The sequence below is a fragment of the Panthera pardus genome, unplaced genomic scaffold (assembly GCF_024362965.1).
Source record: "Panthera pardus isolate Hobbes unplaced genomic scaffold, ASM2436296v1 HiC_scaffold_2, whole genome shotgun sequence".
Taxonomy (NCBI): domain Eukaryota; kingdom Metazoa; phylum Chordata; class Mammalia; order Carnivora; family Felidae; genus Panthera; species Panthera pardus.
Window position 1 is genome coordinate 111,713,361 of NW_026526765.1, and position 13,010 is coordinate 111,726,370.

At 40.0% G+C, this 13,010-nt stretch overlaps 1 protein-coding gene and 1 non-coding gene across 2 annotated transcripts in view; both read left to right on the forward strand.

Annotated features, from left to right (window-relative positions):
• Positions 1-13,010, forward strand: part of LOC109246432 (cAMP-specific 3',5'-cyclic phosphodiesterase 4D) — an 856,695-nt gene that overhangs the window by 687,486 nt on the left and 156,199 nt on the right.
• Positions 559-667, forward strand: LOC128778434 (U6 spliceosomal RNA). Its single transcript, XR_008424023.1, has one exon. It is a non-coding gene; the product is annotated as a U6 spliceosomal RNA (small nuclear RNA).

Sequence of the window (13,010 nt, forward strand, 5' to 3'; positions counted from 1 at the left end):
CATTTTGTTCAAATTTCATTTATGTACCATTTTTTAAAGTGATGTAAATGGACAGCCACAAAAAGCTCAGCAGCTGGTCAAAACAAGACATCAAAGAAACCATTGAAATGGGGCAAAAAATTAAAAAAAAAAAACTAATATGCTAGGACAAAGCCAAATAAAAACCATAGTCTGATAAACATTTCAGACACATATTGCTCATATTTACTTTACAACAGATTTAAAATCTGGGAAAATAGGAATGCACCCCTGTTCCCAGTTGAGGGCAATGTATGTGAGGAAAAAGAGTGAAGGAAGCCAGAAGGAGAAAAACAGAAAAAGATTAGATTTGCATTTTTGGAGAAACATGTTACACAGCTACACATTTAAATAATAATAACCAGAAGACTCAAACAGATTTGTAGGACACTTTTTGTTCGTTTAAAACCCACTGGTAAGTATGGTTCTCCTTCACCACAGGTGAAGTCCATTTTAGTGTGTTCTATGAGCTTTTCTCTGGATCACCAAAAAGAAGCTATGCTTGGCCAAATTAAGAGGGAAAAATAATTATTAGGTTCTATGCTCATTTCAGCAGCACATATACTAAAATTGGAACAATAGAGAAAAGAATAGCACGGCACTTGCCTAAGGATGACAAGCAAGTCCATGTGAACTGGTAACTAAAATTCAGCAAAAAATTTGAAAAGAAAACGATTGTTTTTTTTTTTAATTTTTCAAGATTAAATATCACAATTTGGAGATGTAGCCCACAGAAAATAGTATCCTTTGCCTAAACATACCATTGTCTGGGAACTTGAAACAAATCACTAACATAGCTAATGCAGTAAACTCCCAGTTATATATCAACAGGATATTTTGTCCACCAGCTTCCTAAGGCTTTATAAGCTGAGTTGTTTTGATATCATTTGATGAAAGGTTCTGTAAAAGTTCAAAGTATTGTTGTTAATTTGGGCAGTAACACCTGCAAATTTAAAATGCCTTTGTGCACAGTGTAGCACAATCTGCTTTCAAATAAGACCTTCAAAGAGGTTAGATTCATAAGTGTGACAGATCTCCTTAGGTGTTTCCCTACAAAGAAAAAGTAAAACTAGGAGGGCCACTCCCACACCACCATCTCTGTCTCTTTGAGCCCAAGCATCAAATGGCACCTCTAAAAAGAAAGGCAGAGAAAATGTTAGTACTTCTCTGCTGGAGATCTAAAGCAAGATATGGAAGGTGTTCTGGAAGAAGTAGCACTTAAGAATTATCAATTTGTTTTCTGTATTTATAGACCTGATTCCACTTTTTAACAAGTAAGTCTTTAAATGCATTTATTGACTGTTCTGGGGTTCTTTACACCTATTTCCTGGTATTGAATAGTATACGTTCCTGGACCATTTCTGGATAAGTAGATTGTTACTAAACTACTAGAGCTAATAAAATTAATAGTGACTTATCATCAACCAGTGAACAAAAACATGTTTAATTCTGTACTCTGGGTTTCAGGGAAATGGAAATGAATGTGACCTAATCCTACCTACAAGGACTTAGCAGGATATAATTGTACATATGAAAAACGTATCAAGAATCTTAGATACTCCCAGGGTTGTGTCACAGAGAGTAAGTGTCTTAAGAATTCAGAGGAAGCAAAGATCAAATTCAGATGAGCAATGATAGACCTTGAATGCTTTTCAGATAGTTTAGAATAGTTATGTGTTCCTCCTGGATGATCACTACATAGCTGCAGACATTTAGGACTGCTTCCAGCTACCCAGGAAAGTAGCCCTTTTCATCCAGGACCATTTGCTATTACAAAAGAGGTGATTATTTATGATTTACTAACATTCCTTCATTCTGCATGTGGCACTGGACTTGTGAAACTTGTAGAAAGAGCAGTAACCCCAGTGTTTAGGGACCAAAGCTATAAATCCAGCTGTCACTAACTCCCTGTTTAACCTTGGGTCCGTAATTTAAGCTGGTTTCTCATCTATAAAATGAGGATATCAGATTACTAAAAATATCTAAAAATCCAACCAGCTCTTTTGTGCATTTTTTAATTTTTTAAAAAATGCATGCTTCTGATTGCCTTTATTTTCTATCATTATACTTCCTTAAGTAGTGGTGAAAAGATACACTAAATCAATATATGAATTCCACTTTTCCCAATATAGATCCTTTAGAGAATGTCTTTGATACCCACCGTTTGCTATTTTGAATTTTCAACAAAGAGTTAAAAGAAAATTCTGGTTCCCCTGGCTCGTCATCCTCTCCAGTTGGCAGAAGTCTTCGTGTGGACTTGATGGTTGCCTAGAGCAACAAAATATTAGGGACAGAAACATGTTCAGGGACTTGATTGTCTAAGTGACTCAGAGCTGAGAGACCTTTTCCAGCTTGACTGGAGCCCATACTTAGCTAGAGTGAGTATTTGTCTATGCCTGTCTGCGCCACTCTGCTGACTTGGAGGTGCCTGCTATTTTGCTTACAGAATACAGAAGCCAACCTTGAAACATGCAGAGAGGGGTTAACTGGTCAGAAGGCAGTCTTCATTCAACATGTCTCACACATGAGAGATCCTTAGGACTAGTAAATATCAACAAGATGATGAGGCCGATTGTGGGCTTTGAAGAGCACATACCAAGAACATTATGAGAACTGAATAAAAATTCAATCTAAGAGCTACTCTTCAAAGCCAATTATCCATTTTGAGATAGGGCAACCCACTGGAGGAGCTGTTTGCAAAAATCAGTAGCTTTTTCCTTCTCTCTGTTGAAGCCAGACATCTCTAACTATGCTCTGAGTTAAAATGTGAATTTAAAAAACATGTTTTTCTGTTCCTAAACTCCTTAAATCCTGAGGTCATCCTCTCCCTGTGCCATCAGTCTGGCTCCATAATACCAATTACTCCAGCTTGTTAAGGAAGTTATTAGCATCCAAGAGTCACATCTTTAGCTTCTAGTCAATGTTGCCTGCAGCGTGAATTGGAGGGAGAAGTATTAGCCAAATCTTGTTACTTGAAGTCCTCCATCCTTAGCTATTTAACTAGGTTCCGTCTTAATTATGTGTTTGGTTGGTGTTGTTTTTATACCCAGTACACATTCTTCCCACCTGCACAGGAAAAATGTCACTATGATTATAATAGCAATCATATACTGTTACTTTGTATCCTAATCGAATACTTACTATGTGTCTTCATGATCACAAACTGGCCCTCTCAGCGTGGACATCATGAATTGCAATGAATATTCTTTTTGAGTGATTGGAAACAGAGTCTTCAACACAGTTTATGTAGTAATTCTTATCCACATAACCATAGCAGCTGTTTGGAAACATGTCCTCAGATCACTTGTTTGCAAGTGTCTTTTTCCATACAATCCTGCATGGAGTGGAACCCATATACGTTTCTTGACATGTGAAACACGTGTGACCCTGGCAGATGATTCAGCTGACCTTGAAAACTACAGCTGTTTGGTCACTTTAAAAACAACGCAATACCAGTGATTTACTAGGCTTGGGCTTAGACCACTCATTTTATGCCGCCTGATGGGAATTCTGACCCTTCAGGGAAGGAAAAAAAAAATGTAAGACCATGGAAATGTGTCATGCTGGGTGTTAATATTGTCCTTACTTTTAATACATTTCTTTGCAAAAAGTACAGAGACGACTGCTTGCCATCACAGGAAAAAAGCAATAACATCCATGTGGCTTTTTTTTTTAATTTTTAAAAAATTTAATGAAGAAATGCAAGTGTCAGCTTTTGTTTCCTCTCCATTCAAATCAAGAGCAGCCTGTAATCTCCTAAAAAGACCAAAGCTTCTTTGCTTACTGTAAAATGTGCTCCTTACGTGGCATTACACAGTGGAGGGTTAACATTCTCTTCCAAGGCAGCCTTCTAAGTGTTCCAGGCACTATATATGCACACTATTTTGGTTCATCTGGAATGAAAGAGACCTGAAAAATTATGCTTTAATCAAGATGAAAGTTTATTTCTCTTTCCTATAAAAGAGAGCCAGAGTGGGTGGCCCAGGGCTGGTGTGACTGCTCTAGCATTGTGAGGGATCTAGGATTCTTTTGGATGATTCCTCCACTATCCCTGAGGTATGGGCTTTGCCTCCATGGTCCAGGATGGCATGTAGAGAGCCATCACATCTAAATTGCCAGCAGTAAGACAGGGGAGGAGAGGAAGAATAGCACATCCCCTCTCTTTGGAAGAGAACTCCCAGAAACACCACAGCATGCTTCTATTTATATCTCCTTTGGCTCATTCAGTCGTATGCCACGTGTAGCTGCAAGGGAGACTGGGAAATAGAGTATTTTGTCCGGCAATCCCCTCATTTGGGAATTTCCATCTCCTTTCCTCTCCTTTTTGCCTTCCCAGTCTCTATTTCAAATTCTTTGCCATCCTGTTCTGTTACACCTCTCAGGAAAAAACCCAACACTGTCAGTTTCTTATCTGCCTGCTCCACATCCTTATCTGAACTCCGGCGGGAAAAATCCCACATCATTCCAAGATGAATTCAAATAAAGTCAAGGCATTCACCTCAACGGGACCCTCAGTGCCACTTGACACTTCATCCTTGCTCTGTGCCCTCTCACTTCTCTTGGTGCTTGTTCCAAACTTCCTCCCCTTGTGAAGCCCCCTGGCGCCACAGCTGCTCATCACCTTTCAGCAAATGCCTTCACTTGCAGCCTAATCAAGAAACTCATTGTGAAGACATGAACCTCCTCAGTTTCTGTATCCTCTCATTGACATCCATACCCATCCTGTTCTCCCTTCCTGTCCCAGCAGGTAATGCAACCCATCCCTTTCCTGCTTGAAGTCAACCCCTGCATCTGTGCCCTCGGACCTCTCCTCACAGTATCTCCAGGACCTTTCTCCTTCTATTTTCCTTTCTTTTTCTCACTTCTTCAATCTCTCCTGTTCTCCTGCCTCTTTCCCTATTCATGTCTGTCTCAATCATAAAAACAATACAGAACAAAACAATAGTGAAGCCCGGTAGCAGAACCCTTGCTGATCCCTTTGCTTGCTTCTTTGTCCTTTCCTTCTCAGTCAAGCCATTCCACCTCCTCACCTCCCAGGCACTCCTCACATCAGTGTAGGAGGACGTCCTCATACACACCTCCTCCCACCACCCTCACTACAGTGTCCAGGGAGCTCTTTTTTGCCTTCTCTGCCCTGATCTTAGAGACCTCCGTCAGAAACCCTCTCCTCATTGATTTATCCTGTAAATATTTATTCAACAAGTATTTATTAGGAACCATTCTCTCCCAAACGATTCTACTTTCTTTTTGCTGCTCTGACTACTCTTCTTCCTATGTCTACCTCCCCCGTTCCCCTCCTTAAACATTGTTTCTGGCTCATTGCTTTTCTCATTTTGTGCACTCTCTAGATGCCTACATATACTTATGTAGTTTTACCTTCAAACTGGGTATTCCCCAAACTCCCTGTCCTCAGAACTCCTCCTTGATTTCAGACTCTTACAAAAGCACAGTGCCTGATGATACTCCACCATTTAAATACAACATGTTCAAGGGGCACCTGGGTGGCTCAGTCCGTTAAGCGTTCGGTTTTGGCTCAGGTCATGACTCGAGCCCCACGTTGGGCTCTGTGCTGACAGCTCTGAGCTTGGAGGCTGCTTCAGATTCTGTGCCTCTGTCCCTCTTTGACCCCCCCCCCACTCTATTTCTCTCTCTCTCTCTCTTTCTCTCAAAAATAAATAAACATTTTTAAAAAAATGAAATACAACATGTTCAAAACTGGACTTCGGTTTCTTTGCAGATCTGTTCTTCCTGTCAATTAAGCAGCACTTTTATCCTAGACTGAAACTTGGAAATCATACACTCCTCCATCAAATAAATAACTATATTTTTAGTTTACTTCATAAATATTTGTCAAACCTCTTCTCTCTTCTCCATGCCACTGATATTTCTCCAGATCAGGTACTCATCAGCTCACCCCAGAATACAGAAGTAGTATTTTGAAACTGTCAGTTGCATTTAGCATTTTGTAAAATATATATATATATATATATATTTATAAAAATAAATATATATATAAAATATATATATATTTATATAAAATAAATATATATATATATATATGATGGAATTGAATAGAAAGTAATACAATGTAAAGTCACATCTATAATATCAAGGATAAGTGTTGTTTTCTGAAATTGTTGACATACACACAAACATTCATAGCCTTTTTCCATGAAAATGTATTTCTTACTATATATCAAAACATTTGAGAACCACTTTCTTAAATAGTCTGTCTTTTGTGTATTCCCCTTAACTTTGCTGTCTGCTCTGCAGTGCAACCAAATTGATATAGTTGAAAAATTAGTCCCAGAATGTCTCTTCCCTGCTTAAAACCCTTCTGTGATAAGCCTGAAGATAAAATCTGATCTCCTTGGCAGTGGTACACAGGACCCACCTGCCTCTTCCAGTAGCCAACTTCTTCCGTCCATGTGTGCCATGTTTCATAGCTATCTGCATTTGCTTCTCTCTTCTTGCCATCTAGAACTCACTTTGCTCTCTTTTTATTTTTTATTTATTTTGAGAGGGAGAGAGACAGAGAGAGAGGGAGAGACAGAGGAGAGAGGGTGGGGGAGGAAGGGAGAGAGAGAGAGAATGTAAGCTTGCATGCATGCAGAGGGGTAGAAAGAGAGTGAGAGAGAGAATCCCAAGCAGGCTCTGTGCTGAGGATGCAGGGCTCGAACTTATGAACCATGATCCTTAACTGACTGACCACCCAGGTACCCCTCACTTTCTTCTCTTAATTTCTTGGCTCAGTTCACCTAATTGTTTGGGTACGATGACACCTGAATCCAAGACCTGCCCTGTTCCCCAAGTTGGGCCAGGCCCTTCTTCTCCCATAGCCCCCATAGCTACCTCTGGTATAACTCTAATGAAATTGTTCTAAAAATTGTAGTTTTTGCCTCTCTATTCCTGTTGCCTCCCCAATAAGATGTTAATTCTTTTGTTGTGTCTTCACTGTGCAGTATACGGTGCTAGAACACCATCGTGATCAACTTCCGTGTCCAAAAGACCTGGAGTCAAGAGGTCCTTACACAGATCTCTCAGAACATGTTAAAATTACTATTAAATTGGGGCGCCTGGGTGGCTCAGTCGGTTAAGCGTCCGACTTCGGCTCAGGTCACGATCTCTCGGTCCGCCGGTTCGAGCCCCGCATTGGGCTCTGGGCTGATGACTCAGAGCCTGGAGCCTGCTTCCGATTCTGTGTTTCCCTCTCTCTCTGCCCCTCCCCCGTTCATGCCGTGTCTCTCTCTGTCTGAAAAATAAATAAACGTTAAAAAAAAATTTTTTTAATTGCTATTAAATAGAGTGTAGAAGCAAAACATAAGGCAGTAGAAGGCAACACTGAAAACTTTGTTTCTCCTGCACAGGAAAGAATATGGAATAAAACTGTGCTTCTTAACCCCTTTGACAGAAGGGAATAACAGGAGACCTCTCTATTGTCTTACCTCTGAATGAGAAAAATGTGAGAAGCAGTGTCAAAACTGGCCTAGGTTCATTGACCACTATTTTAAATAACTCGCATGGTCCTATGGAAGGGCATGTGTATGTGAAAAAGATAAAACTCCTTTCGGTTTATTCTGAATGGCATTTAAGAGTAGCCTAACTCATGGTCATTGAAGGTTGGCCTATCACCTCACTGCAAGTCTGTGAGCACACTATTTCTCCAGCTTTGTGGAAATTCTAAGGAGGCATGTCTGTGATGTGACAAGTGCACAGCTCCATGCCAAGGGCACTTTGGAGCGCTTATGCAAGGAGTATGAAGAGTTTTCTCCTTCTGATTTGGGCTGTGGCTTCCTATCTCCTCCCTAATATAAGAATAGATCTCTTTGGGGTGCCTGGGTGGCTCAGTCAGTTTAGCGTCTAACTCCTGATTTTGACACAGGTTATGATATCATGGTCCGTGAGTTGGAGCCCTACGTTGGCAGCATGGAGCCTGACAGTGCAGAGCTTACTTACTTGGGAGTCTCTCTCTCTCTGCCCTTCCCCCACTCATGTTTGTGTGTGCACGCTCTCAAAATAAATAAATGAACCTAAAAAAATAAAGTTATTTGTTGGAAGAAAAAGAATAGATCTCTTTAATATCTTTTTCATACTTTACCTACCGTTCCACTGTTCTTTTTTTCTTGAGAGTGTAAGGACAACTAACTCCATAGTTCCTTCCTTTTATACTTGGTCCAATTCCATTACATTGTTTTATGGTCTTGGGCTTAGGGATGCCTCAGTACCCAACACTAGCCCTGGATTGTGAGACTAATGAGAAAAGCAAAATGACTTCAAGTAAAAGGAAGTGGTTAGTGTTGGGGAGAGAAACTTGGAAAGGTACATCACCAAGAACACTAGGTGCTCTATTCTTCCTATAGGCTATAGCTGGGTTAACACATTTCAGAATAACCAGTCAATTCATTTAGTTCCATCAAATAGCCGGTCAATTCAGTAAGGAGGAAGGGAAAATAAATGGGTTTTTTGGATGACTGGTTTAGCATCATGTAGCCTTGATCTTACTCATTTCCAGGGAATAATTTCAACTTTTAAAGAAATACAACCTACTATAGGTTAGTTCAATATAAAAATACATTTTAAAAAGGACATTCAATATGTACTTGTTTTTTCCCAATTGTCATTAAAACATGTAGAAATAATATAGTGGGCATAGAAATTTGAATTATAATATGGGTAAAGAAAGGTTAAAATCATTAGGAGACATTAACTTCTTTCTTTCTCATTCTTCTACTATCTAAATATCTCCTTCCTCCATCTTGTTCTTCCTTCATTCTTCTGTTCCCCTCTCTTCTAACCTCACTAACAGTAACACCAACTCTGTGCCACACTCTGTGCTAAGATGACACACATGATCACACAATTCTCACAACTTCGTTAGGTAGGATTATTACAGCATTTTGCAGAAGAAGAAACTGAGGCTGATAGTCATTATTTCCCATAATCATTATTCTGAAAAGTTGACAGCTGGGATTCAAACCCTGGTAGTTATATTTCAGATTCTATACCGAGAAAACAACCCTCTGTTGCTTCCCTTTCATTTCACTCTCATTCACTTTTGTTTCTTCCATAGCTCCTCTTTTCTCGTATTCTCCACTGCATTCTCTCCCATTTTTCCTTTCATTTTATCCTGTCTCCTTTTTTCCTACTCTCTGCTCTGCCTCCTTCGCTTATTTCTCTATGATCTCCCATATCTTATCTAATGTCCCTTTCCTTACCTTATTTACCATGTTAATTCCAAGCTTCCAGAATACACCCCCTTCTTCCCTCATGATACCTCCTCATTCCTCACCGCAGTGTCTCCCAGGCCGCTGAGACCCTGCCCCTCTGTCATTCTTTACAGTTGTTTTCCCAACATCTGTGCATGAGTTAGGAGGGGGGTGTGGTTTTAAGCACAAGTATAGATTCAAGAAAAGCCTGTGCCACTCTGCTCCTATACAGAAGGAGTGCTGTTCATGATTATATAGCAGTTATAAACGGGAATTTCATTGCTGCCAGATATCTTGCAAGTTAGGTTTTTGTTGAACCCCAGATGGTCTCCAGTGAGTTGAAAAAGATGATGCATCTTGCTAAGATCACTACCAGGAAGTGAGCTCCAGGCAGCAAACAGAAACCAACTCTAGGACTGTGCGATTCAAGACAAGTCAAATTCCTATGTATAACTGCAGTAAATGTTAAGGGGTATACCATGATGTAGTACTTGGAAGAAATTCTATTTCACTCAAGTGACCATATTTTCAAACAGCCAGTACAAAACAGAAGAGTTTCATTTCCTTGAATTAAGGTTATTGGGTGACTTTTCCTGGAACCACTCTTGAGAGTTCCAAGAAAGCACTCCAGGTCCCAGGCTACTGGCAACAAGCAGGCATCTTCACACAGTCATTCACGAAGGTCCCGCATCAGCATTTGGGAGCATTTCCATCAGATTGGCTCAGTTATCAGAAATAACTAGATCAAAATACACATCATTCTTACAAGGATTAGGGCATGAAAGTTTGGAGGACTCATCACAGTTCTAGAGAACTGCAAGTTAATCTTCTGGGGTAGGACATAGAGTATCTTTCTTGAGACTCTCCTGTTTGTTTGCATGTCTGGTGTTTTCTTTTTCTTAACCTACTTCTTCAGTGTCCCAGCTTTGCTATAGCTTTTCTAGTTCTGACTTTACTTCAGACCATCTATACATGCTTTTGTTTTTTTTTGTTTTGTTTATTTCTCCTGCCACAAGTTACCTTGTTTGTAGTTTCTCATTGACAATTTCAGTTAAATAGAACCTGCATATTTATAACTAGAAGTAGACAATTTTTTATTCTAGGCACATTTATTAGAGGCCATTGTTACTTGTGCACCCATGAATTGCTTACCTTTGGGTTAGATCTCCAGACCTGGTCTATTTCACATTTTAGATAATATTCTTTTAACAAGTAATTTTGTGATGGTCTCCATGTGCCAGACCTAAGCAGGGCTCTTAGGATACAATGAAGACCAAAAGAAGCATTATCCCTGTCCTGAGTCCCTATAGCCTGGGAGCCAGGAGAAGGGAGATATCTATTAATCAAATATTCACAGGGCAGAATGTAAAATTCCAAACAAATATGTGATACAGAGGAAAACCTCCACGAGAGTGGCAGACCATAAGAAGCCCAGCTTTCCTGTGCTCCTGGAATCTCCTGCTAAAATAAATAATCATGTCTGGCAGACTGGATCTTCTAAGAAGAATCCAGAAGCATGTAAGCCAATCAAGAAGAATGAACAAGTTTATGCCAAACCCCTTTTCTTCTGTTGTTACGCTCAGTTTGCAATGATTCTGTTTAAGAACTTGAAAGCATGAGCTGCTCTGCTGTTCTCCCCCCCAGAAAAGGTGTCTTTTTTTGAAAGGCCGCACTGGCTCCTCTTCCTTTTTTTGCTCTTTCTTCTTCCGACTCTTCCTTTACCAACACAACTGTAACATCTTCTTCCCAGATCTAAGGCCCTGAATTTGGACCTCCCAAGTGGCAGGACTCTAGACTAATCCATTAAGTCTGCTAGATTTCCAAAACACTCATTCACATTTGGATGCCTGGGGCCTCTCATGTAGCCCTGGCTGTGCTAATTTCTGCGCTTGCATTTTAAACCCTTAGAGTCAGGATTTCACCAGAAGACTTCCAATTAATTGCTTAGATGGCACAATAAAGATATCCAGGTTCAAAGAGAAAATATGCACTAATGAGTCTGCTGTTCTTTGCAAGGCCCAGTAACAGGGAGCCTCTTTTTGGACAACTTTGCCAAGCCTTTGTGAGTTGTAGTTACACTGGGTCACAAATCTATTGACAAGACAAATTCAAGGGCGGCAAGGAGAGACGAAGTTTATCCTGACTTTTAACAAACCTGCACAACCACACAGAACCAGCCCTGGGAACCCGACATAAGAATCTTAAGGACTGTTGTTTCAGACTCTGAAATTCTGCTAAATCTCCATCCCAGTATCACTCAAGGTCTTTACAGCCCCTCTTTGTCCCTCTGCTGTACTTGTGCCTGGAATTCCTACTCCAAGGTTCCCCTGTGGTATTTTTAATAGTGTTGTTTGAAGCTGCAGCCAGTTTCCCCGTGGTTTGGGAGTTAAATGGATACAGTGATGTGGTGTGCTGTAATCGTTTTTGGAGGAATGTTAGGACAAATTAAAATCCAAATAAGATAGCACCTGAAAGAACCTGGTACCTTAGTGAAAGAACTTAACACTATGGAAATGTGTTGACCCCTAATTCTTGTTTCTATTGACACCTCAGTGATTAAGAGGAAATATGTACTATTGACCAAACTGACTTTGGCATTAGTTTTGGAATCAGATGGGGAATATGCACTCAGATTTGTTGTTGTTTGCCCATCAATTTCTTCCATGTTTGGTTTTCTGTCTAGTTAAGCCTGAGGATGTGTGTTAGTTTAAGAGAAAATGGTAGTCTTTAAGTAAGGGGTACTCTTGAAGAAAGGAAGGAGAGAAATAATTAACGCCTTTGCTCAAACACCAAATTCTATGAGCTAATGATTGCCAGGTTTAGGCAATGATGAGTACCATTACTACCAAAATAGGTCTAGCCTCTCTTTCTTACACATAATCCACATGTCCAGGCTCACATTAAGCAAAAGCATTACAGGATTCCACAGCCTAATATTAGTTAGCTTTTCCTTGGAACAATAAACATCATTGGTGTATTTGAATCACATGTACCTGAAAATAATGAAAATATTTTTTTTCATTATTTAGAACAAAACCTATTTAGAACAAAACCAATTCTTAAAAAATTATATATAGGGGCCCCTGGGTGGCTCAGTCAGTTAAGCGGCCGACTTCGGCTCAGGTCATGATCTTGCGGTCCGTGAGTTCGAGCCCCGCGTCGGGCTCTGTGCTGACAGCTCAGAGCCTGGAGCCTGTTTCAGATTCTGTGTCTCCCTCTCTCTGACCCTCCCCCGTTCATGCTCTGTCTCTCTCTGTCTCAAAAATAAATAAATGTTAAAATCACACACACACACACATATATGATATATATAATCTGTATTTGGTTTTAGTAAGTGTTTTTTTAAGTTTATTTATTTATTCATTTTGAGAGAGACAGAGATAGCATGGAGCCCGAATGGGGGCTCGAAATCACAAAGCCGTGAGATCATGACCTGAGCTGAAACCAAGAGTTGGACCAACTGAGTTACCCAACTGAGCTACCCAGGCACCCTTTAGTAAATAGTTTTATTTCCAGTGAATCCTTATTTATAGGTCCAATGAATAACAATATCCATGGAGTTCCTTCTAAAACGTCTTCATTAGTGATGGATGTATTTCAGGGAGAATAGGTTGTATGTAAAATACAATTAATACCCAAAGTAATAACACATAACTTACCCTGAGTGCTTATTATGCCATGTGCTGGGCTAAGCTTCCTACTTGCATTATTATTTCCCCCTCCCCATACTATGTGAGGTGCAGGTCTGTCATTGTCATCTGAGAACACAGAAACTTAGAGAAGAGG